Source organism: Lichenostomus cassidix, chromosome 1 (assembly GCF_008360975.1).
Source record: "Lichenostomus cassidix isolate B80296 chromosome 1, HeHo_3.0, whole genome shotgun sequence".
Taxonomy (NCBI): domain Eukaryota; kingdom Metazoa; phylum Chordata; class Aves; order Passeriformes; family Meliphagidae; genus Lichenostomus; species Lichenostomus cassidix.
The window spans coordinates 85,023,710-85,038,626 of NC_139479.1; the positions used below are offsets into that span (position 1 = coordinate 85,023,710).

The 14,917-nt window shown below is 47.2% G+C and overlaps 1 long non-coding RNA gene across 1 annotated transcript in view; it reads right to left on the bottom strand.

The window, feature by feature from the left end:
• Nucleotides 1-14,917, bottom strand: part of LOC146445062 (uncharacterized) — a 31,348-nt gene that overhangs the window by 16,317 nt on the left and 114 nt on the right. The window lies entirely within an intron of this gene.

Below are 14,917 nucleotides of genomic sequence, written 5' to 3' on the forward strand. Positions count from 1 at the left end.
ATGAGGTCTGAACCACAATGATCTCCACCATGGCTTTCCTGGTTCTGAAGAGATCCTCAATACAAGAAGAACCTGACAGAGTTCAACTCTGAAGGGAGAAAGTCTGAGGAAGCTGGACGAAGCCATTATCCTGCAATTGCAAAGAAGGGGGTTGCTACTGTAATCTCTTTAACTGGCATTTCTGTGCTCCTTGTTGGCACTTCAGGACTGGAGTCCAACCACATGACTGGCCATATTTCCTGGGGGATCACTCCACAGAGCTAATCCTCCAGAGCACATGCTCGTTAAGCATTGGTTAGAAGAAATTCAGGTATTCCATTCTAAATGTAAAATCCGTTCCTCTCTCTTGAAGTTCCGCATCCTACATGATATTCCCAAATGCAAACTCAGTGAAAAAAAGAGTAATTTATGGGGTGTGTGCATTCACATTCAATGCCTGTCCCCATCTGCACCCATCTTGGTGTAGAGCCTGGCTTTTGGAGAACACCCTGTGCACTTAAAAGTGTGGCAAACCAGAATTTCGTTCACCTTCTGTCCACTTCACTTGACTGGCAGAAACTCACCTTCACTGAGCTAAGAGATTTAACACATCAGTGCTCTCTGCACACTACTGCTTTCACCTCCTGCCCTCCTGCAAGGGATCTGAGAAGGATTAAGGATTTTTCAGTGTATTTTACTGTTCATCTGAGAACTGGTGAATAAAAAGGTCAGACCTACACCCTCAGGGACAAGCGGCTTTGTCCTTACCAAAACCGGGATTCTGATCAGGAAGGAAAACAATGGCTGTTGAATGAGGTTAAGCTCCACAAATGCCCCAGTCTCTGGAATCTCTAACCACTAACTGTGGGTCACAGTGAGCAGAAAGGAGGAAGGCAATGTTGATTCATACCACTCCTCCCAGTCTTTGTCCATCTGGAAGCTGGCATGGTTGGGAAGCTATGTCAGTTTGTATTTCTGCCCTCTTCCTAGAGACCCAAATGGGAACCAGGGCTTTCAGGTCAGAAGATACCTGTCTGAATATAGCAGCCATCCACCTTCTCCTTGACTAACAGGAATCTTCCCTGATAGCTTGATCAACAAGCAAGATCTCAACAGAGACAACCCACTGCTTCTCTAGGTAATTAGCTCCAGCTCAAACCATTCTTAATGTTAAAAGTTATTTAAGTATCTTCTCATCCTCACTATTGCCTTCAGCTTCTCACCAGAGGCAGTCACAGCTTACCAACTAAAACTGACCACACAGATGGGTCCACTTGGCAGGCTTTTACCTGATCTAGTGGAAGGTGTCCGTGCCCATGGCAAAGGGGTTGAAACTAGATGATCTTTAAAGTCCTTTTAAACCCAACCCATTCCATGACGATATGATTTCCCCCATTTCTCCCATCTGAGCTTTAGACTGAAGTGTTATGGTAGTGGCCATTCACTTATACCTTCCCTTCCCATGCCACAAGTATCTTCATCCTTGACAGGAGAAATGGTCATTTCTAACTCCTCCAGAAAAGTGAAATCCAGCCTCCTGGTTTTGTCACCCGTTATCTCCTTCAATGTGGAGAAAAGTTGCATTCCCATGAAAAGCAATTGTATTGCCTGGAGTGCAATAAATAGCAACAGGAATTCACCCAGAGTGTTTACTGGGTATTTTACACATAGGACAGCACACCCTGAGCTTTTGCAAGTGAGCAGGCAGGACGAGACTGTCGTGGCGGGGATGTGGGGACACGGCAAGCACCACCTGGCCACATGTTGCCTGCCAGCGTGCTGAGAAAGTTCCCTTATTTATGCCTTAATTGCCGCCTCCGCACAGACGGATCAGCCTGAGGTCAGGCTGACAAATGACGTGAGGAATGCGAGGAAGCTCTCACCTCAGCAAGGCAGGTCACAATAGCAATAAGCTGCGGAAAACATTGGAATTACCACTGCTCATGTGAGCAGCGCATCCATGACACAGCCTGCCTGCGGGCTCTGCAGGCACCGTGATCAGCACAGAGCCTGTCTTCTTGGAAAAGCTCTGACCCAAATTCACTGAAGGTCAAGAAAAGCCTTTCCTATAGCTTTTGGATCAGAACTTGAGTGATTACCAGATTCACTGAATGCTGGTATCAGGAGAGAAATAGCTTCTTGAACAGGAGGTGTATTTTGGTGTAAAGAATTACACTGCCTATCAGCTGCAGACCCAGCTTCCCAAACAACTAAGGGGAAAAGACAAATTCAAGCGGAGCTGCAAGTTGACATGTAAAGGTACACCTGACAGCAGGGTGGGGAAAGATCCATCGGGAAGCCCTGGATCCTCAGAAAGGCTCCTTGGTGTGCAACACCGTGCAACTAAACAACAGCCTGCAAGGGCTCTTTTAGGAGATGTGCAGCTTTTTCTCTAGCTATTCCTGCAGCACTCAGGCTTACAGTGATGAAAGGCACAGGATTAGGTGCTAATTAGATTTGAGGGTACTCCCGTCAGGCTTCTCCTTCTCGTGGGCGGATGCTGTTCGCAGGGAAGACCTGGTAGCTTGTTATGGTAGTGGTGAGGTTTTGTGTAGTGCTTTTGTTTGTTTGTTTGTTTTGGGGGTTTTTTGTTAACAAACAGGGATGTTCCAGCCATCTTGCAGATCTGGATTTTTTCCAAACACATAAAATTCCAGCTCGAAGTAAAAAGAATCTTTCCTACACAAAAGAACATAGAGAACCTGCTAATCAATTAGCCAGATAATTACAGGGTAAAAGACCACAGGTATCAAGGTGGCTCTCTGTAGTAAAACAGCTCAGTGTAGGAGCAGCCTTGCTGCACTACATACACAGGTACTTTGCATTTCTGTACATTAGGGCTTTTGTTTTTTACCCCTGCAAGTAGCTCCAGGAAGAAAGTGCAGTGCTAATGCACACTGCAGTCTCTCATTCTGCAAGTGCAACTGAAACCCAGGGAAATGATGCTCGTAACTGAAACCACCAATAAACAGGGTGTCATCTACTCAACATGAGTGACAGACGAGTGGTGGGGCTGGGCAGTAGGTAATGTTTCCAGCCAAAGATTTCAGTACCTAAAAATAGGGTATGATTTTCAACAGACCTCGGGTAGAGCTGAACAATATGAATATTATGGCTCATCCCTGAAAACTGAGCACTTATAAGCCATGTGCTGAGCTCTCCTCACTGGTCAGGCTGACTACAGATCAGCCAAAAATGCAAACACTGTTGTTTCTTTCGACCCAATTAAAAATCTCAATGACCAGATCCCCAGCAGTATCAAATGATTGACATAAAATGACTATGGTTTGAAACTGCTGATTTTCACAAGCTGCGAAATGTGGCACCTTGAAATGCTGAGGAGGTGATTTCTCCTGAGACTGGGTGTGAAGGGTTTGAAAAGATAGCAATGGAAAGGAATGAGATCCTCTGTGACTTCATCCACCAGGAGCTGCAGCACTAATCGGAGCCACTAATCAACGTGATGACAACTCCAGGCTGTGCCATACTGTTTGCCTTTACAGAGCACTGCACTGGTCAGTGAAAGGACCATGGAGACTCAACTCCAGGTGCAGGATGTCAGAGCTTATTTAGAATCATAAAATAGTTTGAGTCGGAAGGGACCTTTTAAAGGTCATCAGGCTCAACCCCCTTGCCGTGGGCAGGGACACCTTCCACTAGATCAGGTTGCTCAAAGTCTTGTCCAGCCTGACTATGAACACTTCCAGTGATGGGTCATTGACCACTTCTCTGGGCAATCTGTGCCAGTGTTTCACCAGTCTTATTGTAAAAAATTTCTTTCCTATATCTTGTCTAAATCAACCCTCCTTCAGCTTAAAGCCATTCAGCCTTGTTCTATCACTACATCCCATTGTCAAAAGTCCCTCTCCAGCTCTCTTGTAGCCCCTTTAGGTACTGGAAAGGGCTCTAATACCTCCCCTGAGCCTTTTCTTCTCCAGACTGAATAACCCCAACTCTCTTGTCTCAGCCTGTCTTCATAGGAGGGGTGCTCCAGTCCTCCAAGCATCTTTGTGGACCTCTGTGGTCCATCTGAGCCCCTGCTTTGTCAGTACCAATCTCCTAACAGAGTTACCCAAACTCTTTCAGATTTCAGATTAGGACAAGAGAGACAATTCCCAAAAGTGGCTGACACCTCCTGTGTGTTTAGCTATACTGGGGTGCATTCTGAGCTTTACTCTACAACCACCTGAGATGTAGCCAGGTGGGCATCAATTTCTTCTGCCAGGCAGCCAATGACAGGACAAGGGGACATAGTCTCAAGGTGTTTCTGGGAAAATTCAGGCTGGATATCAGGAAGAACTTCTTCACAGAAAGGGTGATTAGCCTTTGGAATGGGCTGCCCAAGGAGGTGGTGGAGTCACCATCCCTGGAGGTGTTTAAGGAAAGACTGCATGTAGTGCTCAGTGACATCGTTTAGTTGACAGGGTGGTGTTCAGTCATGGATTGGACTCAATGCTCTCAGAAATCTTTTCCAACCTAAATGATTCTATGATTCTGTCATTTTTTTGCAGGAGTGCAACACTCTGAGTTGATACCATGTCTCAAAGTGTGATTAACTAGCTAACACAAAAAAATAACCTCAAAACACCACAAACCTCAGGATGTAATTTTAAGCAGAGCTCAAGACAGAAGCAAAAGCTTCCACAAAGGCAAGAGCACTCACTACCTAGGATTGGTGCAAAGCAATGCCTGAGCATTTCCTTGCCTCCTCCAGGCCATGTCACAGATCAGAGGAGAGCTGGGAGCAAATACCTATCACTGGTGTTTATCCACATGACCCTGGGGACCATGGAGTAAGACAGAAGCATGCAAATCCTAGAATGGAGTCCATTAGTGTATCTCTCTGTTGTGGCTTTATGCCTCAAATCAGCACCCATTGCTCCCTCTCCCATGACAGTGCTACCTTTTAGGTTTCTTTGTGGCTCTCAATCTTTTTTTTCATGCTCCAATACCCATCTGACACCCAAAGTGCGTTTGAGCTCTTTATATGCAGACATTGGGTTTGATCAAATCAGCAAAGATTGGAAGGGTGAAGGGTCTGGAGCACAAGCACCAGCCAAGGGAGCTGGGGGTGTTTGGCCTGGAGAAAAGGAGGCTCAGGGGTGACCTTATCTCTCTACAATTCCTTGAAAGGAGTGTGTAACCAGGAGGGAGTTGGTCTCTTCCTAGTAGCAAGCAACAGGACAAGAGGAAACAGCCTCAAGTTGTGCCAGAGGAGGTTTAGATTGAATATTAGGATTTTTTTTCATTGAAAGGGTTTTCAAGCATTGGAACAGGCTGCCCAGAGCAGTGGTGGAATCACCATCCCTACAAGTGTTCAAAAGGCATGTGGATGGAGCATTTAGGGACATGGCTCAGTGGTGAACGTGGCAGTGCTGGGTTAATGGCTGGAATTGAGGATCTTAGAGGTCTTTTCCAACCTGAATGATTCTGTGATTCTCTAAGACCACCTCCATGACTATGGGGACACATTAGTGCTTTCAAGGCCCAATACATTCCAAATTCTCAGTTCATTCATCAGTCAGGATTATTTCTGTCCATAGACTACAGAAGAAGCCTAAGACGACCAGTTTCATTTCTATACCCCTGCTTTCTCCCATCCCTGAGCAGCTGCAAATATGTCAAAAGACCACTCAGCTGACTCTAAGGGTTTGATCCCCAAACCTCTGTTTGGAGGGTTTTGGTAGCAATGCCATGAAAAGAGACACCTCAACTGATTGAGTTCCAGCCATAAAGGTTACATTAAAGCAAGAAATCACAGAAAACTCCCCCCTCTGGAAAGGCAGAGAATCGATCTGTAGCAGCCTCCGTTCATCTGAGCGTGCTCAGGAAACAGGCATCAATTTTTTAAGCAGGAAGTTCAATAGATTCGCCCTGCCTTCAATCTCCTTGAAAAGTCCAGCAGGTAGAAGAGCTGAACAAAAGACCTGACCTTTTCTCCCTCACTGTGCTTTCATGTAGCCCAAGCAGAACAAAGAGCACTGGTGGCATCCGATCCTGACTCTCTGCAGAGCTCTCAGCACAGCCTCCCGAGGAGGGCAATTTCCTTTTGTGCACCAACCTCTACCGGCGATTGAGTGTTTTTCAACTGCCACAATAATTAATCAAATAAAGTATCCTCTTGCAAGGAGGTCAGGTGTAATTTCAGCATAATCCAGACCCAGCAGGCTGAGCTCATCTAGGGAAAATGATGCATTTGCAGGTTGGCCAAACGGTGTTTGCAACTGTTTTCATCTCCTCTTTATCTGTAGATGAACTCCCAAGTCTTGTCCCTACACACAGGGCCTGGCACATGATAAGAAGAAATTAGGAGTAAAGCCTTTGCTTGAATCTGAGGGTGATTTGAGACATGAACATGCTCTCAAGATTCTCCTCCATAGACTGGCACAGTGCTGGGCTATACTGGGAGCTCTCTTGCTCATCCTGAGGAAACTGGGATGTCTGCACAGCACTGTGCCAAGATCAGAGCTCAGATCCTGCCTACCCATGCTCAGGGAACCCCAACTAGCCTGGACTGAGCAGACCAGCAAGTGCCACTGGGGTCACCGAGGACCTGCTCCTTCATGGGCTGGTAAATCCCTGCTGCCTGTAGAGCAAGGGATACACACAGATGTGCTGGTTGACTTCAGCCTGATTGTTTTACACAGAATGCATGGATTTGGGAGGAGATTCACATGTGGTACATCCTGTTCTGGGCCAGGTTCAGAAGGCTGCAACCTTCTGAGCCACCCAGGCTCTGCCAGCCCTGCAGTGGAACCACAGACATTAGCCCTTAGCTTAAATGCAGGTGTAACCCTCTGGGTGGATTGCTCAGGCACCTGAAAAGACTCTGTCTGTTAATTGAGAACAACTGGATAAAGGTCATAGAATCATAGAAAGATTTGGGTTGTGAGGGACCTTAAGGATTATCTTGTTCCAACCCTTCTGCCATGGGCAGGGAGCATTTCCACTAGACAAGGCTGCTCAAAGAGCTGTCCAACAGGGATGGGGCATCCATGGCTTCTCTGGGCAGTCTGTTGCAAAGATCTGGGAAGCAAAAATCTAAGGGAAGGTGCCCTATTTTACAACAGTCTCTAGATGACCTTCCACTACCCAGACAGTATATAGCAGAGGTAAGATCTGAACTAAGCCCATTAAATTAATTACTAACCCACTTCTGCTATTTTTTCCTATAGAAGTGTTCGCAAAAGGGAGCCTTTACTGCAGCCACTGTTTCAGCAACAACTCCAGAGATATATTATCCTGTGTTATTCCTTCACGAATCCCAGTCTATTTATGGAAGAGGGGCTAATGCTATCCTCATTTCACACAGAAGGAAACTGAGGCATGGAGGGAGGATGTCATTTTCCCCAAGGTCATGCAGGAGAACCAGGACACCCAGGTCTGTGCCTATGACTCCAGATCAAAATGTCTTTAATAAAAGCAGGTCCTCTGCTCTTCTCTATCCTTAAATTTGCCTAACAAGCAGCTGTCTCACCTCTACTCTTGTAGGTCCATAATGGTATGGACTTGGCTCTCCTTTTGGTGCTACTAATGCTGGCTGGAGTAGGACTTTTGCAAGCTGTTGTAATCCTGTGAGGGTTTTTGTCTCAGCAGGAACCCTTTTGCTGGGATTTTTAGTGAAATCCTCCTTCTGCCTGCCCTAACACTATCCTCTAATCTCTCAAATCCTGGAGAAATTCAGGGTGGCCCTTCAAGAGGCTGGGGTCAGTCTCCAAATGCAAGGACTGTTAGGATTAAGTGGGTTCAAATCATAAGCTACCAGCCTTGTTTTATCTGCTAAGACTCCTGTTGACTCCGGAGGTTGTTTTGCTTGGACAGAGACTGTAAAATTAAGTGGAGACTCTGCTCTGCCGTTTCAGGGTGCCTTTGGTGCAATCACCATCACAACCCTCAGGGCACCATCAGGCAGTGCTGGGAGACATCAGCCCTGTAATAGTCCAGATGAAAGGGGGACAGACACTCCCTGACTCATTGGCTGCACATGCAAAAAGTTATATTAATTTTTCAGCTGGGCATTCTGAGTCACAGGGGCTGTTTGCTGCTGATCTACTGCCCTCCCTGCTGGGGTTTATTCAGTGCATGGGATGCTCTGTGCTCTAAAGGGCATCATCTGGCTGAGCTGAAGTCACTCTTATATGTCAAAGCAGAGTCAGACTAAAGGGCACATAAAAAGGTAGATTTAGATTCAGACATAGATTTAGATTAGATATTAGGAGGAAAAATTTTACTGTGAGGGTGGTGATGTGCTGGCAAAGGTTGCCCAGAGAAGATGTGGATGCCTCATCCCTGGAAGTGTTCAAGGCCAGGTTGGATGGGGCTTTGAACAACCTGGTCTAGTGGAAGGTGTCCATGTCCTGTCCCCACGGCAGGCAGGCTGGAATGAGATAATCTATAAGGTCTCTTTGAACTCAAACCATTCTATGGTTTTATGATATGCTAGGTGGTACAAAAGGCATTGAGTAAAAGTCATTGCATCCTGAAACAGCCAGGATGGACAAAAGAATTGTAGTCTCCAGGAAGTAAAGTGGCTTTGCTCCGTGCCAAGTTCCCAGCTGGTAAATAGCAGAGCCAGAAATAGATAGAATTTCCTCTGTGAGGAGTAGCACTAAAAAAAGCCTCACTTACAAAGACTAAATTCCAAATATGAAGATTTCTAGATGGTCAGTAGGGCATGGCCCCTCCTAAGAAGACTTTACTGCAGGTGGGGCATCTGTAATAGCTTTCTCACCCCACCTGAGATGTCCAACAGGAGCTGGCACTATGCTGCAGGCACCAGATTTCCCTCATGCTCACCTGTGTCTTTTCAGGAAGTGTCTAGGAGCCCTGTTTCCTTGTTACAGCTCAAATTTGAAGTGAACTTGATAAACAACTGTGATTAGGTGACACATCTAAAGGGACAGGTGGAGTGGCCACACAAGCCTTGTTTCCTATGGAAATCAGCCAAGATGAGAAAGCTAGCTCTAATCAGGTCCTTAACTTATTCCATCTTTAACAAGGTGCTCTGTTCCTACCCTTCTTTGCAGTACTGTGAGATACCCACACAAAGAAAGGGGTGGCTGTCGATATTTGTCATTTGCCCTTTGCTACACCTAAGAAATTGGTGTTTTCTGGAGACAAGTCTCACTCCCCTGGCTGAGGTCAACATCACAGCTGCTCCTGAAGAGCTTGACTTTTTTTCCAGCCCTTTTTATTTAATATCTCCCCTGACTGCTCAGCTCAGGGCTGGGAGCACAGGACCTGGTTTGCTACTCTGAAGAGTAGTCTGCCCTTAGAGAAAAACAGATGTAACAAGACATTGAGGGAGATCTAGAGGAGTTTTTCTAAGAGCAATAAGGTTGTCCTAACAGCTTTCACTCTCTGTTAACCACCACCCTAATCTGTATTGGTGCAATTAACCTAAATCAACTGCATTCCTTATTTACTTTATCATTCGGCCAAGATCTCAGAAGTCTTTTTCCAAAGCAAAGCTTCCCCTGTTTTGTGCTGGAGAAGAGCAGTACCTTCCATGGGAGGGATGGTGTCCTTGCAGAACACCTGCCCTGAGAGACCTCCCTGGCATAGCAGCACATTGGGATGAGCTGCTCATTAATTGTTTAAAAGTCTCTGTGCACTGCTTTACTGAATTACATAAAAGATCCAAGAGTTCTTGCTGTGGATCCTGATCCTTGGGTGGACTCTGTCTGGCCACCCAAAGTACTCTGAGAGAGCTAGTAGCTCTAAAAGCCTGAAGAAATGGAAGGAAATTCTATAGGACTGGCGAAGAGCTTTGTCCATCCGTTTTTTTGGGTTTTTTTTCTTGGATCAGGGATGCAGTAGCACCACCAGCCTGGCCTGGGGGTGTTTGTGAGGTATATCACTAACACCATGGAGAGCTCAGGAGGACTTCCAGTAGACTTCACTTGAGGAAGGCTTTTACCCAGAAATTACAGATTAAATGACCACTCCTTTATTTCTCCAGAACAAACCTTCTGTGGGCTGCAGGAGAGACAAACCCAGTGTGTGTGTGTGTTTGTGTGGATTCTGGAGTTCATCTCAGCCCAGGGTAAATCTGCTGGCCTCGATGGCGCTGATCCAGCAAAGCTGAGGGATGAGAGGAGGCAGGACAGAAATAGCTGGGGTATCACTACGTAACAGCAACCTCCACTGATGCTGGAAAACACCCAAAGGCTGGGACGTGGGAGGCAGCACTTTGATGTGCTCTAGCTGGGCTTGCAGGGCTCCTTCTACCTCACCACAGCACACACGTGCTGGACTCCTCTGTGCCAGGGCAGGAGGTCTGCCTGTCCCCCCAGCCTCAGCCAGGGACACCACCCTGCCTCTGGTGATGAGAGGGGTTGTGGTTGGTGGCTGCTGCCCCTTCCCTTCCAGTCCCAATGCTATTGTGAAGCTATTTCAGCCCTCTGAGCTCAGTGGGAGCTTTGCCTAGACTGGGAACTCGATGCCACCAAGAAGCAAAGCATTTTCTTCTCCCAGCCTCTCCTGTTGGCATGAATTCAAACTCCTGTACACCAACACACACCTGGCACATGGAAAACTGACTTACAAAGCAAGCCTCACCCCAACAAAAGCATGGGTCAGCTCTGGAAATCACAGGAATCCACACACAAACCCCAGCTTTTCTAGCAGAGATCCAGCTGATCAGTATCTTTGTGGCAATTCCCTAATGGCTTTCAGGAAATTTGATACAGAACCTGTGAGAAATCCCATTAAGCTCCTCTCCGTATCTGCTGGAATAAAAATATTTTCAATAAAAAAAGAAGAGAACAGGTTTTGTTGTATTTCCCTCGACCCACACGACACATGGCACTTTTACTAAAATGATGAGCTGACACTTTATCTTCTCCAAGACAAGAATGCAGTGAGGCCAATATCTCAGAAGAACTATTTCAAGGAGGATCTCAGGGTGTGAACAACTTTTTAGTGAGTTGAGCTCCACGTGAAATAGCCACACTGGATCCAGCCTGTGGGCTCCCCGTGTACTATATTTCTCTGACAGAGGATGCCTAAGGAGCAGTATAAAAGCAGATGTAGTGGCACTACTCGGCAATATTCCCCCAGAAACTAATAATTTGCAGTGCAAGAACTTCTAGAGCCAAAAAGGACAGGTTTTTTTCTTTAGTAAATATGCTTTTTAGTTTTTGAAAGGCTTTTTGTAAATGAAACTATCCAAGTGCTTTTTTTAACTCAATACTTTCAGGATCCGCAGTGCTTTGCCATAAAGAGTACCACAGATGACAGTCTCTGCAAAGTCCCATTTTCTTTAAGCCTGGTCTCTATAAGCTTTATTTGATGCTCCCTAATTTTTGTATTTCAAAGGAAAGTTAAGGAGAATCCTCCTTTTCCATTCACCATGCAAACATGATTTTCCAGGGTCAACAACATTCCTTTTTCCCATCTCTTCTCAGCTTGGAGCCTTTGTCTAAACATTGAGACATTTATCCCGTGCAAAGTGTTCCAGACCTCTGACCATCTTTCCCAGAATTCTCTCCAGTGGAACCATTTTTGTTTTAGATTACTTGAAATTAGATAGATCAGCAGAGGAGTGGAATGTACCCTTTGAAGAGTGGCAGATATGAGGAGGAACACAGAAGGGCTTGGTCCCAAAATTTGGGTCCTGGTCCCAATCTAGCACAGCCCAGAGCCCCTTTTCCCTGTGCCCCAGTGTTTTGGGCAGGTGAGTCCTGCTCAGGTGGAAGGTGTTTCACAGCTGCAACCTGCAAGCCCTACAAGACTAAATCCAAGCGATCAATGCCAGGTTGATGGGACTTTGAGCACCAGGTTAAATTCAGGAAAGGGATGGCAGCAGCTGAACCAACATCCCGGGAAAGGCTTTCCTGGGACTGCAGTCCAAGAAGAGCTCAACGATTTTCTGTGAGTGCTCTGAGGCTGGCAGTAGGACCAAGCACTCAGTTTTCAGATCCCAGTTGGGCTGAGGTGGAAGCTGCTACCTAGCTGCTCAGGCTGGGCAGGACTGAGAGCGACTCATCCAACAATACCAAGAAATGAAGGGGTCTACAGAGATTCCTGGCTTTTGATTACTAACTTTCCTATTTTCATTTGGTACTCAATCTACTTCAAATGCCTGTTTTTCATTGAATTTTCACGTTTTGCACTCTCTTTGTGCAGTTGGGCACAACTGCACTCTGCTCTCTACTAGTGTCTAACTATAAGAACTTGATATTGGATACTGGGACAGCTTTCTTTACAGAAAGGGTGGTCAAGCACTGGAACAGGCTGTCCAGGGAAGCAGTGAAGTCATCATCCCTAGAGGCATTTGAAAGACCTGTAGATGTGGCACTTGGGGACACGGTTTAGTGGTGGACTTGGCAGTGCTGGGTTGAGGGTTGGACTTTATGATCTTAGAGGGCTTTTCCAACCATTGTGTTTCTAGAGTTCAGAGCAGGAGCTCTGTGCACAGCTCCAGGCACAGCAGGGTTTGGGAGGATCTACCTGGATATGCTGTTGGACAGACAGCATAAACATGGACACTGCTGGGGCAGAGCTGTCCTGATCAGCTTTCTGGCTCTAGCTTGCAGTTGTCTGGGGGAGCAGAAAGTAACAAACACTTAGGTTCATCCCATATCAGTTCTCCTTGGACGTTGCCTAGCAGAGAGGAGGATTTCATAGTGCAAAACTCCCTTACACACTGTCTCCACATCCTGTCGGACCCTTGGTACGGTGACACTTGTCCCACTCTGCTTTGGGAGCAAAAAAACACTGGCTCTGCTCCAAGAGAACAACAACCCCTCCTGTTTTTCCTCTGACTCTCAAAAGGGACTGGCAGAGCTGATGAGGCAGTGACTGGAGCCAGCTACCGACAGCATGGTCTTGATGTGGACAACCAAAAATGTGCCCAGAACTGAGTGCCTGCAGCCACCTCTCCTGTCAGCCCCTTTCTGCCAGGCTTGGAAGCTGTTCTCTGCAGCTTCAGGAAAGGCTTTGAAAAAAACTATTAGCTGACAATGCCTTCATTAATCACAGCGTAATCCTTTCCATGGCAACCCAAGGATTGCGAAGTCACAAGTTAGCAAGCGTAAGACAGAAACACTGTACAGCAGCCCTCAGCCCGGGGAAACTTCACAGTTAGCAAGATGAATCGGCTGCTGTGAGGAGGGGAAATGAGTTAGAAATATTATTGCCTTGCAAAGAGGGTCATCCCTGGGCAGGATTCAGATCTCATAAATGCTAGTGTCTGTGGGGAGACACTGTAACTTCATGCTGTACTCCAGTCTCACCCCAAAAAGCCCAAAAGAGACTTTGGCCCTACATCTTAGTTTTACAGAGGCTCAAAGCTTTCAAAGAGGTCAGGGAGAGAAGGATAGTTTGTCACCAGACCATCACCACGAAGTTAAACACAATTTAGAAGCACATATTTGGGAATTGTCAGGGCTCAGAGATTGCAAAGCCACAGGTGAAAACAATTTTGACCATCAATGAACAAGAGGGAAGTGGTGCCTTGGCTTTTTTTACCCTTGTCTCTCTGTGGTTGTCCCTGGGACAGTTTAGGCTCATCCCTCATGGGGATGCAAGTTTTGACTGAAGCTTTGGCAAAGCTCAGTCCAAAGCTGCAAAACCATTCCATGCCTTCACAGTCCCAGTGCAGGGACCTTGCAGTCCCCCACCTCATGAGAAGAGTAAGACCCATAGCATCCTATAGTGGAGGATGAGTGAGGAGTCAGCTCACAACAACCATGTCCTTGCCATCTTTATGCAATGCATAGGTTAACCCCACAGGGTTGGTTCTTGCACATCCTTTTGTTCAGACTATGGAGAAAAGCATTCACACCAACACAACACCGCCTAGGGCTGTGAGAAAATTATCTCTAGCTTCTACCAGCTCCTTCTGCAGGGGAGATTTAACAGCAAGGGACAACCAGGCAGTCTTAGACACATTAGTGTGTTGCCTTTCAAACTCCATCTCCATTTTGGCCACATGACAGGTCCTCCACCATATACCCCAGTCTTCCCAGAGACACCCAGATACGTCAGTTCCACTGTTCCATTTTCCTTAGGATAATGTAATTGTAAAATATCCTAGGAAATTCTGGGACTTTTCCTTGGTACTGTGCTCAGCTGGTCCAGCACAGCCCACGTACAAATAATCATACTCCCAAACCAGGCAGCAAAATGCAAACTGCTTTGTGGGGATTGCCTATCCCATATCAAGTCTTAGTCCTTTTCCAGGGATGGTCCTAATAATTTAACTAGCCTGCAAGGTTCTGGGTGCTGCTCACCAGCACTGGTGTGACCCAGGGGACACCCTCCAAAACCAAACAGGGCACAAGCTGTGCCACACTGCAGCCAGGGAAAATTCCTGCTGATCCCTGAAGAGCAGCACCTGCCTGAGAGCAGGTTGTGCTTTATCCACCTGAATGGTGTGTTTGGAGCTGTATGAAAGCAGGGAGAGGGTGAGGTGGATTGGCAGGACACCTGGGGTTTTGTGCCACTGACAGTGGATCTACACAGTGAGGACATCTCCTAAAGCCTCTCCCCTTGTTTAAGCATTTCCAGAGGTATCCCTGAATGTGAAAGGGCTGTGGAGCAAAGGGGTGGAGGGCTGCCCAACACAGCACAGGGGGGCAATACCCTCCGCCCTTCACTCCAGCTCACTGCTAGGTGACCCCAGCCAAATTAAGCACCAGCTAGAAATTAGCGAGCCGCTAATCCATGCTGCAGGAGCCGAGCTGGCTCGGGGCTGCTGGGCACTGCTGGCAAGTCTGCGGTCGTGTCGTCTCCCCCTCCCATCGAGCCCAGCCTCTTGCCCAGGTTTAATCCGACTCGCTGCCCGCAGCCCCGGCGAGGCACCCCATCCATTGCTATCACCGCGCCTCCCCGCGCCCCGCCGCATCCCGCAGCACCCCCATCGCACCGCACCCGGAGTATCCCCAGCGCCCCGCCCGGCTCCCCCGGCTGCCGCCTGCCCCCGCTCCGCCTT